Raw genomic sequence first — 15,887 nt, 5'->3', positions numbered from 1 at the left:
AAGGCCACGCCATCCTTCATATCGGTAACTTTGATGAAACAAATATTAATGCTCATAACTGTGATCCAACATGTTCTTACTCTTATTTTTTCCGTCATTTTGACGGGCTTTTAACTAGTATTCTTTATTTGTTCAGATGTGGGGCTATGACTGGATTATAGTGCCCTTTGCCTCATACAGTACAGTCAATGACTCACACAAACTTCAAAAAGGGAACCGGACAAACTTATTTTCCACCCAGTCAAATCTGATGCGAGTCGACTTTGCTTTTGTATGGGGACATTCAAACATCTTAAGTTATGACAGGCTCTTCAAATATCCAGATACACATTAGTAGTGGTTGCAACTTGCATTTTAGGTTTATTTTAGGTCATATACCTAAAGAGGGAATCCAGAGCTGATGCACGGCCTTAGAGACATTGCAAACTATTTTTTATGTTTAAAATCAACCATTGTTAGTGGTCTGGATTATTCTATTATAGGCATGCTTCCTAAATTTTCCTAAATTTTCCTTTATTTACTAAGAATGACTTTTTTGAAAACGCACCTAGAGGAATACAGGTAAAAATATCAACTTGAAATCTAAACACCTACAAGTTACAAAAAAAACAAACTGCTACCATTTTCCAGAAGATGGCGCTACAACACAGTTTTTTTTCCACTGGTCCACAGAGTATACAATACCATATACTATTTATATTGTACATATACACTTTTTTCTTATTGCCCTAATAACTAAATAGATGTTTTTTATTGGACAATTAGCTCATTTGCTTTGCATCCAGTATGCACTTTATATTAATCTGCTGTGGCTCTGCAATAAACAAATACAGGTGGCAGCTTATCCCCAAAACAAAATATATGCACATGGATCACCACCGTATTTATGACTGCAGCAGATTGATTATTTCATCTGGAAAGTTTATGTCAAGCTTGGTAATGCATCACACAAGCTAAAAAGAAAATAATCCTCTCCATCTGGTTATCTGATTTCTGTACCAATGAATTTGGCACAAATATGCAGCCTGTCATGCAAATTTAAAAATGACACACATCTCAAATGTGACATGTGGCGATACGATACCATATGATACTATTAAGTTAGTTTGTCGATCTGACAGGAGTCTTCAATAGAGGTTAATAAAGATGTCAGTTTAACTCATTTTAATATCAAAAACATTTACAAAACACACACAATAAAGGTGTATATGAACCAATAAAAGCTGCATAATTAAGGAGATTCTGGTATCTGTGCATACGTCCCAACATTGAAAAGTGCAACATTTTATCAAAATAAGACCCATCACATATCCAACCAAACCTAGATTTGCTAAGGCGATGTCCATGTTCTGTTAGGCCACACCCCTTTTTGGGTCTGATAACCAGGGCAGTCAACCAAAATTGGGACTGTTGAAGGGTATGTCTTTGCAGACATACAGATGTGTTTTGGATTTGCATAAGGTGGTAACAAAACAATTGTATAACAACATACATGCAATCCAAAACAATGGCTAAGTAAGTGACAGTAAAAGTAAGCCTAAATTCTTGACAAAAGATGTCACAGAAATTTATGTTAGGAGATTCCATGACAAAAATTTACAGCGAATGCAAGATACTATCAATTTCACATTCTACATTTCACAGGTAAATGGAAAGTGATTACTGACATATCAACAATCAGAATAATGGATGATTCCTAAAACATAACAATAATTTGTACTGATAAATGGACAATTTTTTTAAAAAGAGTGGAGCAGTGGAATCATTTACACGTGTTGGGACATATATTACTGCTTTTGTGCTTGGGCCTGTTTTTGGTTGCTTTGTAAAATATTTGAGGAAAAAAAAATAGTTTTTTTATTTTGTTACAGTATAAGTGATGAGTTTGAGCAGGGGTGTCCAACCTTTTAGCTTCCCTGGGCCACATTGGAAGACGACGAGTTGGTTTGGGCCACACATAAAATACACTAACACTAACGATAGCTGATCATCCAAAAAAACATAGAAAACATAGTTAACATATTAAACTTACTTGGAAATGAAGTTTGTAAGAGTTAGGAAACCTGTTGCAGAATCATGATTAAAGCAGTAGTCCCATTACCAGCTGCAATTTAACTTACCTGCATCTGCCCCTTAGTGGGGTTCGGGGAATTAAATGGCAAAAACTTTTTTTTCCTCTCTTTCTGCACCCATGAATCATTTTTTTTATTGACCAGTTTGAAATTGTCACCGATATAGGTAGCATCAGGAGGACTAATAGAAATCTACAGAGATTTAAAGATAGGGTGGCGGGAAAATGGCTCATGGAGCAGCCTCCGATGAGGGTAACAGTGGGTGATAATTTCACCCTACTCAGCAGTGCACATTTAAAATGGTTTAAAATATAAAAAATACAATCATCTCTTAATATTTATATTAGATACATACAGAGAACACAGCTAGTTCATAATTGCATGGTGCAGAAAGTCCAAATTCAGAGTAACAACAATAAGATACTGGATAATCTTTCACTGCTGCTGATAGTTCGCGCAGGTGACTCCTCTGTGCTGCGCTAAGCAATGTGTGTTGGGTGTGATGACGTCACCCCCGACATTCACTGCGAGCACCGCACGGAGGAGGAGACCAGGGAGGGAGCCGGAGCGCCAGCTGACGTGACCGCAAGGTAAGTATTTTCTTTTTTTTTTTTTGCAGGATATTTTTTTCATTAACAGCGGTGCCCCCTTGCCACAACCGCTGGGCCACATTTACAGGCGGGCTGGGACAACCCTGAGTTAGAGCATTCCTTATGCATAAGTATTTTCTCAAAATTATGCGCATGACTGCATGTTTGAATCACTAAAACAAGACTATGTTCTGCACAAAAGATGTTAAAATGAGGTACAAAGTGTGAACAATAAAGCATTCACAATTTCTGTGGTATCATTGAGCTTTATCACTGCTCAAAAGGCCTTGCCTTTGACACCACTTGGAACTGGGATTATCAGCTACATTCAATAAAGTGATGTTTGCTCAAGCAAGGTAAACGAAATAGTAAGATGCTAATATAACAATGTATCTGATATTTCCAATTATGTAATATGCTTGAATTAAAGACTCTTCTCTTAGTACCACAAATTATTTTATTTCTATATGAGGGTTAAACAAACAGTACATTAGGGGTAATGTTAAAAATCCACATTTAATAGGATGAGGGGGCCTGATTCATCTTCGGACGTATCATTTGCACCAGCGACAGGGCAGGTGTAAGTGCTGATTGACAGTGATGAAGGTCACGTATGTATGCCAGAACATGTTTGCAATTAAGAGCAACTGTAAAGTGCATTTTATGCACAGTCGGCATTACTGTGTATAAAATGGAATATGGCATATAATCATGACCAAAAGTTTAGAGAATCACACAAGTATTGGTTTTTTTACAAAGTTTGATGCTTCAGTGTTTTTAGAGCTTTTTGTCAGATGTTACAAATGTATACTGAAGTAAAATTACTTCAGACCCCAAATTTCGATGTTTTGATCCCTGAGCCACTTAGTTATCACTTTTTCCTTAGGGCAAGGTGCTCCATCATGCTGAAAAAGGAATTGTTTGTCACCAAACTTTTGGATGGTTGGGAGCAGTTGCTCTTGGAGGATGTTTTGGTATCATTCTTTATTCATGGCTGTGTTCTTAGGCAAAATTGTGGATGAGCCCACTCTCTTGGCTGAGAAGCAACTCCACACATGAATGGTCTCAGGATGCTTTACTGTTGGCATGACACAGGACTGATGGTTGCTCTCATCCTTACTTCTCCAAACAAGCGTTTTTCCAGATGCCCCAAACAATCTGAAAAGGGGTTCATCAGAGAAAATGACGTTACCCTAGTCCTCAGCAGACCAATCCCTGTAGCTTTTGCAGAATATCAGTCTGCCCCTGATGTTTTTCCTGGAGAGAAGAGGCTTCTTTGCTGGCCTTCATGATACCAGGCCATCCTACAAAAGTCTTCTCCTCACTGTGCATGAAGATGCACTCATACCTGCCTGCTGCCATTCCTGAGCGAGCTCAGCACTGGCGGCGCCCCGATCCCGTAGCTGAATCAACTTTAGGAAATGGTTCTGGCACTTGCTGGACATTCTTGGGCACCCTGAAACCTTCTTCACAAGTATTGATCCTCTCTCCTTGAAGTTCTTGATGATCCGATAAATGGTTGATTTAGATGCAATATTACTAACAGCAATATCCTTGCCTGTGAAACCCCTTTTGTGCAAAATAATAATGACTGCACATCACATGTTTCCTTGCAGGTAACCATGGTTACCAGAAGAAGAACACTGATTTCAAGCACCACCCTCCATTTAAAGCTTCCAGTCTGTTATTCTAACTCAATCAGCATGAAAGAGTAATCTCCAGCCTTGCTCACCTGTGCTAACTAGGGAATCATTTACCTGATGTCAGCTGGTTCTTTTGTGGCAGGGATGAAATGTAGTTGAAATGTCGTTTTTGGGATAAAGTTCATTGTCATGGCAAAGAGGGACTTTGTGAAAAATAATATTTGTGTTATTCTCAACACTTTTGGCCATGACTGTACAATTTTGGTCATATCTGTTTTACAAAATCATAAATTATTAAAATACATGCTTTGTCAAATTCAATTCAATTATATTTGGTTGACAGAAACATGATAAATATTATTCCTAATACTGTGTAATGCCTGTTCACATTCAAAGCATTTCTCATACCGTAAACTTGACTATATGTAGTTTATGACAGTATGTTGTTAATGTAAAGAAAAAAATGTTTAAAAAATAAAATAAAATTTATTTTTACTAATGATTATAGTATTAAAAGGTGATAAGGTAGGTAATATATTTTATTTCCCATGTGTTTTAATGCGACTTTATATTGCACATTTGTGTTGTGCGTATCCTGCAGTTGTCCTGTCTGTGTGCATATGGCAAGCACCGTATAGTCATAGCGTACTTAAGCTAGGTACACACAAGAGAATTTTTAGACTGACGTGTTATCTACAACAACTTTACCTTCGACCAAAGGTCTAATCACTCGGACGGATAATGCGTACACATTAGTCACGTTTTAGAAGATTAACGAAAGACCGACCGTCCGGGCAGCTACTTTTCACAGCCAAGATTAGAATTTTGTACACACTGAAACGACTTATGATGTCCATGTAACGATATCCCCAAGAAATTTAAATAAAGGGCAGAGCAAGTTCAATTGTAACCACGGCAAACCTCATAAAAAAAGCTAGGTAACAAGGTAACACTTTTTTTCATACATCCATTAGCACGTGTACAGTGTACGTTTGTTCACAACTGCACATCAACAAATTTTTTTGCTGATGTACGAGGTTTTTATACATGAATGGCCTTCACCCACAATGGTCATATACAGGTACCACTACTGATTGGTCCACAACTGAAACAAACACCATGTCTGAGTGTATAAAATTACCATGGAGCCTGTCTGGCACTGAGGGACATTAGAAGATGGAGGATGAGGAGCATGAGTCGGTGGGGTGCAAGAAGAATAGAAGAAAATTGTAGAAATAGTGGTGGGGCATAGAGAAGAAGAAGAAATGCAATTAATGGCCATGAAAAGAGTAAAGGCAATGAGCCTGAGAGAGGTGGAGATGATGGTAAGAGTACTGAATCAGTACAACTACGACTGCCAAAAGAGAAAATACAGAAGAGTTAATACCAGAAAGGAAGTAAGTTCATTTTCATGGCAAAGAAATTACTAAAACAAATTAAGGAGAAACTTTGAAAGAAAAGAAAAATATTTCAAGTACAGAAATTTTGGTCAGACCTAAAAAGTAAAGAACAACGGAGACTGATGCGAATCCGTAGAAACATTAAAAAATGTGATTTTGACATGTTGTGCAACTGTTTGAAGGACTTGTTAGTGAATTTGTAGATGAACGACTGACAATAGCTTATAGTATGTTGAAAATGTTGTATTATTTCCAGAAAGAAGAAGGCATGATGACATGTGCTGTGTAAGTACTGAAAATTTTAAAGATGAACGCGTACTTGTTAAAGCAGAAAAAATAGATATCAAATTCGAAGAAAAAAAGATGTATTAAAAGAAGGTATTTGAAGTCACGTGTGGAAACTGTAAAATGTTTTGGGGAGAAATATATACCGTTATAATAACCAAAATGGCACCTGTTTTACATTACCTATGGAGGTAAAAGGCACCAGAAATATAACAAGAGGGACCACAACATAAACTTATTACGAGCAGTGCAAAAGGTTAGCAAATGGTTCTTTACTTGATGTTGGAAAAGAACTTAACTTTATTACAGATATAGAAGTTAAATGCTAAACAATTTTTTTCCGTTTCTCGTAGATATCACTGTCCTATTGGACGAACGTTCTGAGGGAGAAAAGAATGTTGGTAGTCCTTTGAAGGGTGTGGTCGAGAAGATGGGAAAGCTTGATGATATTTTAAAGAATTAAGGGCAAACATCAGTAATGTAAAAAAAAATAATCTAGAAAAACACTTTATGGAGATGTTTTTTTTTTCAGGTTATGTCACAAAGCACTAGCCACTTTAACCATTAAAAAGTCTAATGTTATATTGCTAATATAAATATGCTGAAACTTTATACTTTTCAACTGTTAATTTTTCCTACAGAATTCAACAATAAATCTGTTGGATTTACAATGTGTTGTTTATTATGTGTATTTTACAACTATATGCATTAACAAGTAAATAAAGGTTTGATTATAAAACATGTTGAATGTACATGTAAAGGGTTACAGAACACAGGTGCAAGATGCATTACCATTTACACAGGTGTACTAACATGCAACCAGACAAATATAAAATACACATCTATAGAAAACACAAAAACGTGTTATATACTAAAATTATAAAATTATGCAGGCCACAAAATGTAATACACATATTTTGCATTTTTACTAATGTGTATTGAGTATACAATAAAATGACAGATAGCTATAATTAAAATTAGTTTTTTTTATAACACTACACTGATATATAATTAATGCAATAGACACCTGCTAGTGCTTTACCGTTAGAAACACCTAATTACCAAATGAATGACGTACGGACACTGCACCACGTGGGTCTGGTACAGGCATCAGAAATTAACATACACACGCCCCCAAAGTAGTAGCAGCTTGAGGAACTATTGGCAGTTGCTCGTGGATCGATCGGAATCTTATACACACTACATGATCGTTAGGTGGATGGGAAAATATTAAACAGTACAACCAATCAAATTAGACGAAAATCGACACTATGGAATGACTTTCGACCATCGTGTCACTATACACACTAACCCGAATTCCGACCGAACGGTTGTATGTCGGCTGATTTGCCCGATTATTGTAAGAAAATGCTCCAGTGTATACCCAGCCTTACCCCCGTATTGAAATGGAAATGTTCCTTGAGATCTGATTGTACTTGTATATGGGCAGTCATGCCTGCATTATAAAAATCAAAACTGCTTTCCTTGATGAATCAGGTCCAGGAAGTCTAAGGGCCTGAGTCTTTAAGGAAAGTAAAGCATAAAAAAGGAGTAACTGTGCACCTGAGCAAAACCATGTTGCATTGGAGGGGGTTGTAAATTTAAAACGTGGGGACAGATTTATAGTTTGGGTAGGAAATGTCCTAGATCTACTTTAAATTTCACTGTAAAAATAAAGCTATCAAGTATTTGTGTGCTACATGAAAAAACAGCCAGTATTTTCCTTATGTGCAAAATAATAAACTAATTTGCACCCCTTGTATTGCAACATGGTTTGTCCCGGAGAACATTCCTTTTTTTGCCTAACTTTCCTTAATGACTCAGGTCCTAAATGTACAAGTAAGCAGTGTCTTCACCTAGGTTTTTCATCTTTACAAACTCAAAACCATCAGTGAACTTCAAGTCAAGCCCCAAGATGCTCATACAATTAATTACTAAAGTCTTTCAAAAACTATCTGCTAACTAAAGATGCTTCTATACAGACAAGGAGGCTAATATATTAACACAAACAATGTATGTAATATATTAAGAGAAACAGGCAAAAAGGTTTGTAAAATTGTTGCTTTTTCACTGCACAAATATTAAATATTCCATTGGTTATTAAAGCAGCAATCCCACAAAGAAGGCATTTTTTTTATAAATAGCAAGTTAAGTACCTTTTATGTATGCAAAAACTATGGCTGCCAGTTGCATAGACAGCTCTAAGCATGTCATGTGACTATAAAGGTGGAAGGAAGGGTCTGTACACAGAGCAGACAAGCTCAGAGGAGCATTCCAAAGCCTCTATGCTCACTACACAATGTGTCATGTGACTGTGGTTGTCATGGTATTTCATGAAACTATGCAGAATGATAAATAATTAATAGCTGCCTAAAGAAACAAAGAAATTAAATTTGTTAAATACCAACATAATTCTTATAGCCTGCCACAGAGATTTATGTTAAAAAACACATTTATTTTATTCATGGGATTGCTACTTAAACAGACATAAGCCCAAGATGAAGTCCAACCTTATCCACATGTGCATCCTTGCATGTTCTGTACTACAAAAGGGAAAATAATAATATGTCGCACTAGTATATAATATAAATAGACTTGCTATCTAAATATCTTATATTGTTTCACAGATCATTCTATTCTATCATTAAATTAGCATAAGGTGCAACCACCAGTGCAATTTACAATATCATTATAAAAACGAGAACGGACGCTAGGTAAACCCAGCGGTTTTTTTTGTAATGTTCTGTACTATGCTTTATGTATGTTCTATACCTTGCCTATTACGTCCTATGCATGCTTATTTTTTGGGTATTACTGTATTTATGCTTCTTGAAATGTCTGCATTTTGCATTTGCTTGTTGAACCTCTGTGTTTATGTACTGTGCTTTATTCCCCAAATATGTGGTGCTGCAGAAATCTGCAGCGCCTAATAAACAATAATAATAATGTTGAGAGTAGGAGAAGAACTGGAAGATGGTAAATGAAAAGACTAACTATGGAGAAATATCATTTATCATAGTATGTATAATTGTATGCCCATGTGAAAAAATAAGGCTTCTCCACAGAGCTCTGGTAATAATGACCTATTGACATATTAGTTACATTAAGACTGTGATAACTTGCAATATGCAGCAGAATATTGTTTCACAGTTTGCAATAATAAACATTTGTTATATATAATAAAATAGAAATATATGGTTTGGATATAAAAAGGAAAGGGGTTAACTAATAAGTATATTATAAACTGCTGTATATCCCCAGCTTACACAACTAAATGTGTAGAAAATCAGATTTAAGATATGCTTTACTGGGGGTATGCTAATCTCTATCCACTACTATAAACTGCACTCCATGCTTGAATGAATGGTAGCGATTAGGGAAGCAATCATTCAAATATCCAACATTTGTTCCCATGCATGGACATCATTCTGTGTTGCCCTTTATGCACAATGCAGTCTAGAAATGAGTTGCTGAAAAGTTTGTGTGAAACACATTTAGGAGCAGACTCAATTATTTACAGAGCTGCAAGGAAAAATCAGTGGAGAAATTACCATAGTAACGGTAGTAATGCGCAGCTACTACGGTAATAGTGCGCAGGGAATTGAATCTGCCCCTTATAGTCTAGAAACATAGCTGAGAAAACACTGGTTAATTCAGTCTGCTTTGAGGTATGGTTCCCCCAGCGTTTTAGATGTGGGTCCATGGCAGAGCCACATGGCCTGAAGTTAGAGCCTAGAGGAAGAGCCCCCATTACATATAATAACCGGGGGGGAGGGGGCAGAAAATGATGTGCGGCGGTGCCACGAGGCAAAATTTAATGACCCCTTTAAAGGAAATAAACAGCCCCATTTAAGGAAAGCCACATAATGAAGGGGCAGTGGCAGAGGGTGATCCCCACCTTCAGGGATACCCTAAGAAGAAGGAGCAGTGACAGTGTATATGAAACTGTGCATGAGATCTGCACATGACTAGAGGTCCCCAAGAAGAAGTCACCAAAAGGGGTCAGTGCTTAGTGACTGTCACAGTATGCAGAAAGGGAGGGAGAGAGTTCCACTAATTACAGCTCCTTAATTAAGCATTTAAGAGTGTCAGCACCCTTGGAGAGGATTTATGGCCAGAGGCCATGGCTGAGATCCATTGAACATAGAGAGTACATCATGATGTACTCAGCATGGTTGGATCCTACAGTCAGGAGAGTGCTGTGAGATATTGAGAGGCTGCACGTCTGCAGTGGAAGAATCCCTGATACCTGGGATGGGTAATACCTGAAAACAATCTGTAAGTGTTCCCTAAAGAATGGTTGCAGCATCAGGAGCTTTATGATGGAAGGTCACTGGATACTTTAGGACTACTACACAGCAGCAGTAGGAAAAGAGGATTTTTGTATTTGTGTTAAATCCTTTTCACTGATTCCATCTGGGGGATACTGCTACATTGGGGTGTATGAGGACGCATGGAGTTGGCACTAAAATAGTTAAACTGTTAATGTAACTCTTGACAGAATCTCCTCCCCTCTGCAACCCCTGTAGCTCCTCAGTGTAATTGAAAAGCCCCATGGAAGGGAAACAGAATAGTATGCAACCAGCAAAAGCAACAGAAGAGCGGAGGGCGGGAACACAGTGTCCCTCAGATGGAATTGGAGAAAAGGATTTAACATAAGTACAAAAATCCTCTTTACTCTTTCATCTAATCTGGGGGACACTGCTACCATGGGGACGTTCTAAAGTAACCCCTTAAGGGAGGGAAAGCACTGTCAATTCACCCTGCAAAGCTTTGCGGCCAAAACTTGCATCAGGAGATACAAAAACATGAAAATGGTAAAACCGGGTAAAGTGTGGACAGAGAACCTGGCTGGCGCCAGCCAGAGCTGATCTGCCGATGCACCATTGCGTGTAGCCCTAGAGGTCCTCCACAGAACGTATGGAATACGCAGCAACGCGATCAAGTACAGGCCGATCAGAACAAATATAAGCCTGCCTGACTGGGGAACATTATCCATGTAGCAGCAGTTTGTTTCGCAGCCATCCAGCACCTCTTGTGAGCATCATATTAAGATGAAAAAGAAATCCATCCTCCTCATAGCGGAAGTCCTGTCCACATACATTCTTAGAGCATGGACTACATCCAATGAAGTTAAGGATCCCTTATCCAAAAAGGCAGTCACCTCCTGGAAGACTGGGAACACAATCTTTTGATTAAGATGAAAAACAGACCACTTTTTGGTTGGAAGGAAGGTATCTTGCACAATACAGCCTTGTCAGAATGGAATACAAGATAATCTGAACGACAAGAGAGAGCCCAAAGTTATAAAAACATCAAAAGACCCAGAAGACCACAGAAAATAACTGTGGTGGATGACAGAAGAATTTTTTCCCTTTTGAAGAAAAACTCCTTCACAACATATGGCCAAATTAAGAACACTCTCCAGGAGGTAGGTGTATATGTGTCAAAGTCAACAATCAAGAGAAGACTTCACAAGAGTGAATATAGTGGGTTCACCATAAGATGTAAACCATTTGTGAGCCACAAAAACAGGAAGACCAGATTAGAGTTTCGCAAACAACATCTAAAAAAGCCATTACAGTTCTGGAACAACATCCTATGGACAGATGAGACAAAGATCAACTTGTACCAGAGTGATGGGAAGAGAAGAGTACGGAGAAGGAAATGAACTGCTCATGATCCAAAACATACCACCTCATTAGTGAAGCATGGTGGTGGTAGTGTCATGGCGTGGGCATGTATGGCTGCCTATGGAACTGGTTCCCTTGTATTTATTGATGATGTGACTGCTGACAAAAGCAGCAGGATGAATTCTGAAGTGTTTTGGGCAATATTATCTGCTCATATCCAGTCAAATGCTTCAGAATTCATTGGACGGCGATTCACAGTGCAGATGGACAATGACCCGAAGCATACTGCAAAAGCAACCAAAGAGTTTTTTAAGGCTAACAAGTGGAATGTTATGCAATGGCCAAGTCAATCACCTGACCTGAATCCTATTGAGCATGCATTTCACTTGATGAAGACAAAACTGAAGGGAAAATGTCCCAAGAACAAGCAGGAACTGAAGACATTTGCAGTAGAGGCCTGGCAGAGCATCACCAGGGATGAAACCCAGCGTCTGGTGATGTCTATGCGTTCCAGACTTCAGGCTGTAATTGACTGCAAAGGATTTGCAACAAAGTATTAAAAAGTGAAAGTTTGATGTAGGATTGTTTAGTTTGTCCCATTACTTTTGGTCCCTTAAAAAGTGGGAGGCACATATAAAAACCGTTGTAATTCCTACACCGTTCACCTAATTTGGATGTAAATACCCTCAATTTAAAGTCTGCAGTTAAAGCACATCTTGTTTGTTTCATTTTTAAATCCATTGTGGTGGTTTATAGAGCCCAAAATATGAGAATTGTGTCGATGTCCCAATATTTATGGACCTGACTTTATGTAAATGCGTATACACAGCTTTATATAGTTATGTGTTTATATAAATACACATATATATCGCCTAACTCTACAGGGATAAACCCAGAGTTGTACTCCCCAACACAATTTTGTGTTAATATACATAACAGAATAATCCTCACAAAAGAAATAATCTCAACAATAAGACTATCTATGTGAAGGAATTAGTAAAAGTATGTAAATATTCTACAGATATCTATTTGCACAGATATGTAAGACAAAACTGATGTAGGGTATTTATAACTACAGAACCATATTTAGGGCAGAGTACCCACAGATAGACAGCAGCCTGTCAGTCACACACAGTATACTGCTGATCAGTAGCAGCAGATAGACAGCAGCCTGTCAGTCACACACAGTATACTGCTGATCAGTAGCAGCAGATAGACAGCAGCCTGTCAGTCACACACAGTATACTGCTGATCAGTAGCAGCAGATAGACAGCAGCCTGTCAGTCACACACAGTATACTGCTGATCAGTAGCAGTGTCTGTGAGATAAAACTGCTCAGGAGTTTCTTTAACTGTCTCCAACTGTCACTTCTCCTGAACTGGCTCCAAGGAACATACCAATTTGCGAAGGGGGAGCAGTCTTATATGAAAATGACATGCTCCTCCTCAGTTTTTAACCACTATATGTGTATAATAGTACTTGTATCTGTCAAGTAAAAATGTTGTGTTATTATTTAAAAAGAAAACAGACAAGCCATAAACAATAACACCACAGAGATAAATAGATAGTATAATCACTTTTTTTTTTGACCCTGGCTAATGCCTTGAAACAGTATGGAAATTAATCTTTAGGTAATATGAATGTCTCAGAATAATTTAACTGAACACTCATGTAAAATACTGTCTCCATTAGCTTTAGAGCCTTATATAATAAAACTCCACGGGGGGGATTTCTTTTAACGCGCTAAAACAAAAAAAAATGAGCGCTCTAAAAATATAACAGTTTATACGGTAATATGCGCGTAAATACCGTTAATACGGGAGTTTACTCGCTGAATTTCATCTTGCAGCTCAGGGAGCTGCGAGATGAAATTTAGCGAGTAATTACCGTATTAACGCTAATATTTTTAGAGCGCTTTTTTTTTTGTTTTAGCGCGTTAAAAGCAACAATTGAATACCCCCCTACATGTAGTTAGATAAATATAGACAGTTTTCTCTCTATTACAACAAGGAACCTCATTAACTAGTTATTCCCCAGTGGGGTACTTAGCTGCTGAGCACCAAAGGCCTGTATGAGCATGAAGAGGGAAGGAACCTGGCCGCTGTAATTTAATAGCTGATGTCCCGTCTTCTGTGAGGTGAGCAGCAAACCTTTCATTTAGGCGCGAAAAGTTCCCACCCCCAAGTTCTGGGGGATTCTCTCTGCTCTCGCTCCCCGCATTGTTTGCTCTCTGACTGTTCTGATGAGCAGGGGACTTGGAATCTCCCTGTAATAGATGCTCACTGATCAGGGCACGACACTCTATGCCTGAGGCAGCGGGGACCTGTCAGGAGAAATCAGTGACAGCCTTGTCGGCGCGTGGCTGTCACTGCCTCTAACTGAAAAAATCTTCCAGCATAACTGAAATGAAAGGAACGGTGCTCCATTTAGTCCTATGGGTGTAAGTGCTGCTGACAGCACTTACCCCGTCCTAAGTAAAAATAAACAATAATAAAGGAAATCTAATCTAATTAACAGCAAGTACTGCAGAGCAGTACTGAAAACAGCAAAACTCCTTAGGCACTTAACTGAAACTGAGGAGCTACAGGGGTTGCAGAGGGGAGGAACTTCTGTCCACAGTTATATTAACAGTTTAATTAACTATTTAAGTGTCCCCCAGATTGGATGAAACAGAAAGTCCCCTTGGAAAGTATCCCCATACCGTGATGGGGGCGTCACTCAAAGAAGGTAGTATGATTGCAGTTGTAGAGGAGTGCAAGAATGTACTCCATGCCTACTGCGTCCCTATATTTATGAGTAGCACTCACTGTCTGCTGTGTAACAACTTCAGCCACAACAGCGCTATGCCTGGTGCCTAATATTTATTTAAGTTTGCATTGCACCGCCACTAGTGGCCACTCAACACAACAAATATGTTTAAATATCTGAATATTCAGGGAACACCTTTGTTGTGGATGCCACACCCATGCCATAGCTGGAGCAAAAGAGGAGAGCAACAGCGAGTGGGGTACCTCACAACAACAGGACACCCCAAATAAATGACCACACAACACCAGAACAGTGGGGTTCACATTAATACACCTATTGATCATTGTGTGAGAACTGTGACTCAATAGCACATCTGGGTGCTTCCTGTGCATAAATGGGTCCACCAGTTCCCAGGAGGTTTTCTTATCTATCCTATTTTACTGATTCTGTGCAGATAACACAAGTGAATATCCCAGAGTCACTAAAGGCCCCAGCATGTGGTAGTTTGAAGGATTCTTACACTAAGAAGGTGGTGCCTGCGGATCTCCTCTTACACCATGCTCCATTATGACTCAAGCTCAGAGACATGATCAGCAAAACCAGCTTGAGAGCTACATCCTGCCATGCTGAGAACTAGAAAAAAGGGAAAATGGTGCTTCATCCACCTCTACAACATCAGATAAAGTGCTAGGGTCAATGGTAGTCTCATGGTTATGGTTCACCGAAAGATCTGTCATGCCTAGGAGTCAAAAGCCACACATTCTATAGAGGCCTCCTGTTCTATGGCCACACCACCAATCTGTCTCAATGCCAGGGACTAATATGTGAAATTACATTATTACAGTGTTACCGACAGAAACAACTAATGTTGCCGATGAGGTTAAAGGAGGCAAAACCTTCCCCGAGCTGCACTCTTCTTGCCTTACCTTATTGTCAAACCTTCTTGCCTTAAATCAGGCCAAACAACACTTTGAGTGACAACTGGCAACCCAGAGACTTCAGTGTCACTCCATCCACCAGTTAAAAAAAATTGCTGCCAAAACTGTCAAGATGCCAAAGTCCCTTCCCAATCTAAATCAAGATGGCCATTTTAACATTTGGGAAAAAGGTTTTTTTGCTTTTTTAAACTTTTTTTTACATTTTTCATACTTAGATTGGGGGATCTATCACCTTGCCACTTGCCAAAAGTTTCCTGTGGTAGAATAAATCATTCTATATATGTAAGAATAATTGTTAAGATATATAATTCAAATAGTCCCTTTTTAAAATGCATGTGAATAATTTATTAAAGGCCTAAACATTCATATACAATATATACATATACAATATACAATTTATTTTTCACATAAAGTAATGATATCACAAGTAACTACCTTTTATGAAATAACAGAGGCCAGATAATCTTATGATTGGATAAATAAATTATAAAGATTTATTTGAACAGTCTCCTGTCATTCGCTTAACAGTACAAATCACTTGGTTGCATCAAATCTTTTGCAGTTTAAAATCACTTGGT

The 15,887-nt window shown here is 38.3% G+C and overlaps 1 protein-coding gene across 1 annotated transcript in view; it reads right to left on the bottom strand.

Annotated features, from left to right (window-relative positions):
* Positions 1-15,887, bottom strand: part of MARCHF11 (membrane associated ring-CH-type finger 11) — a 78,063-nt gene that overhangs the window by 14,772 nt on the left and 47,404 nt on the right. The window lies entirely within an intron of this gene.

The sequence above is a fragment of the Mixophyes fleayi genome, chromosome 5 (assembly GCF_038048845.1).
Source record: "Mixophyes fleayi isolate aMixFle1 chromosome 5, aMixFle1.hap1, whole genome shotgun sequence".
Taxonomy (NCBI): domain Eukaryota; kingdom Metazoa; phylum Chordata; class Amphibia; order Anura; family Limnodynastidae; genus Mixophyes; species Mixophyes fleayi.
The sequence above is the reverse complement of the archived record's forward strand: the minus strand, read 5'-3'. Positions and strand labels throughout refer to the sequence as shown.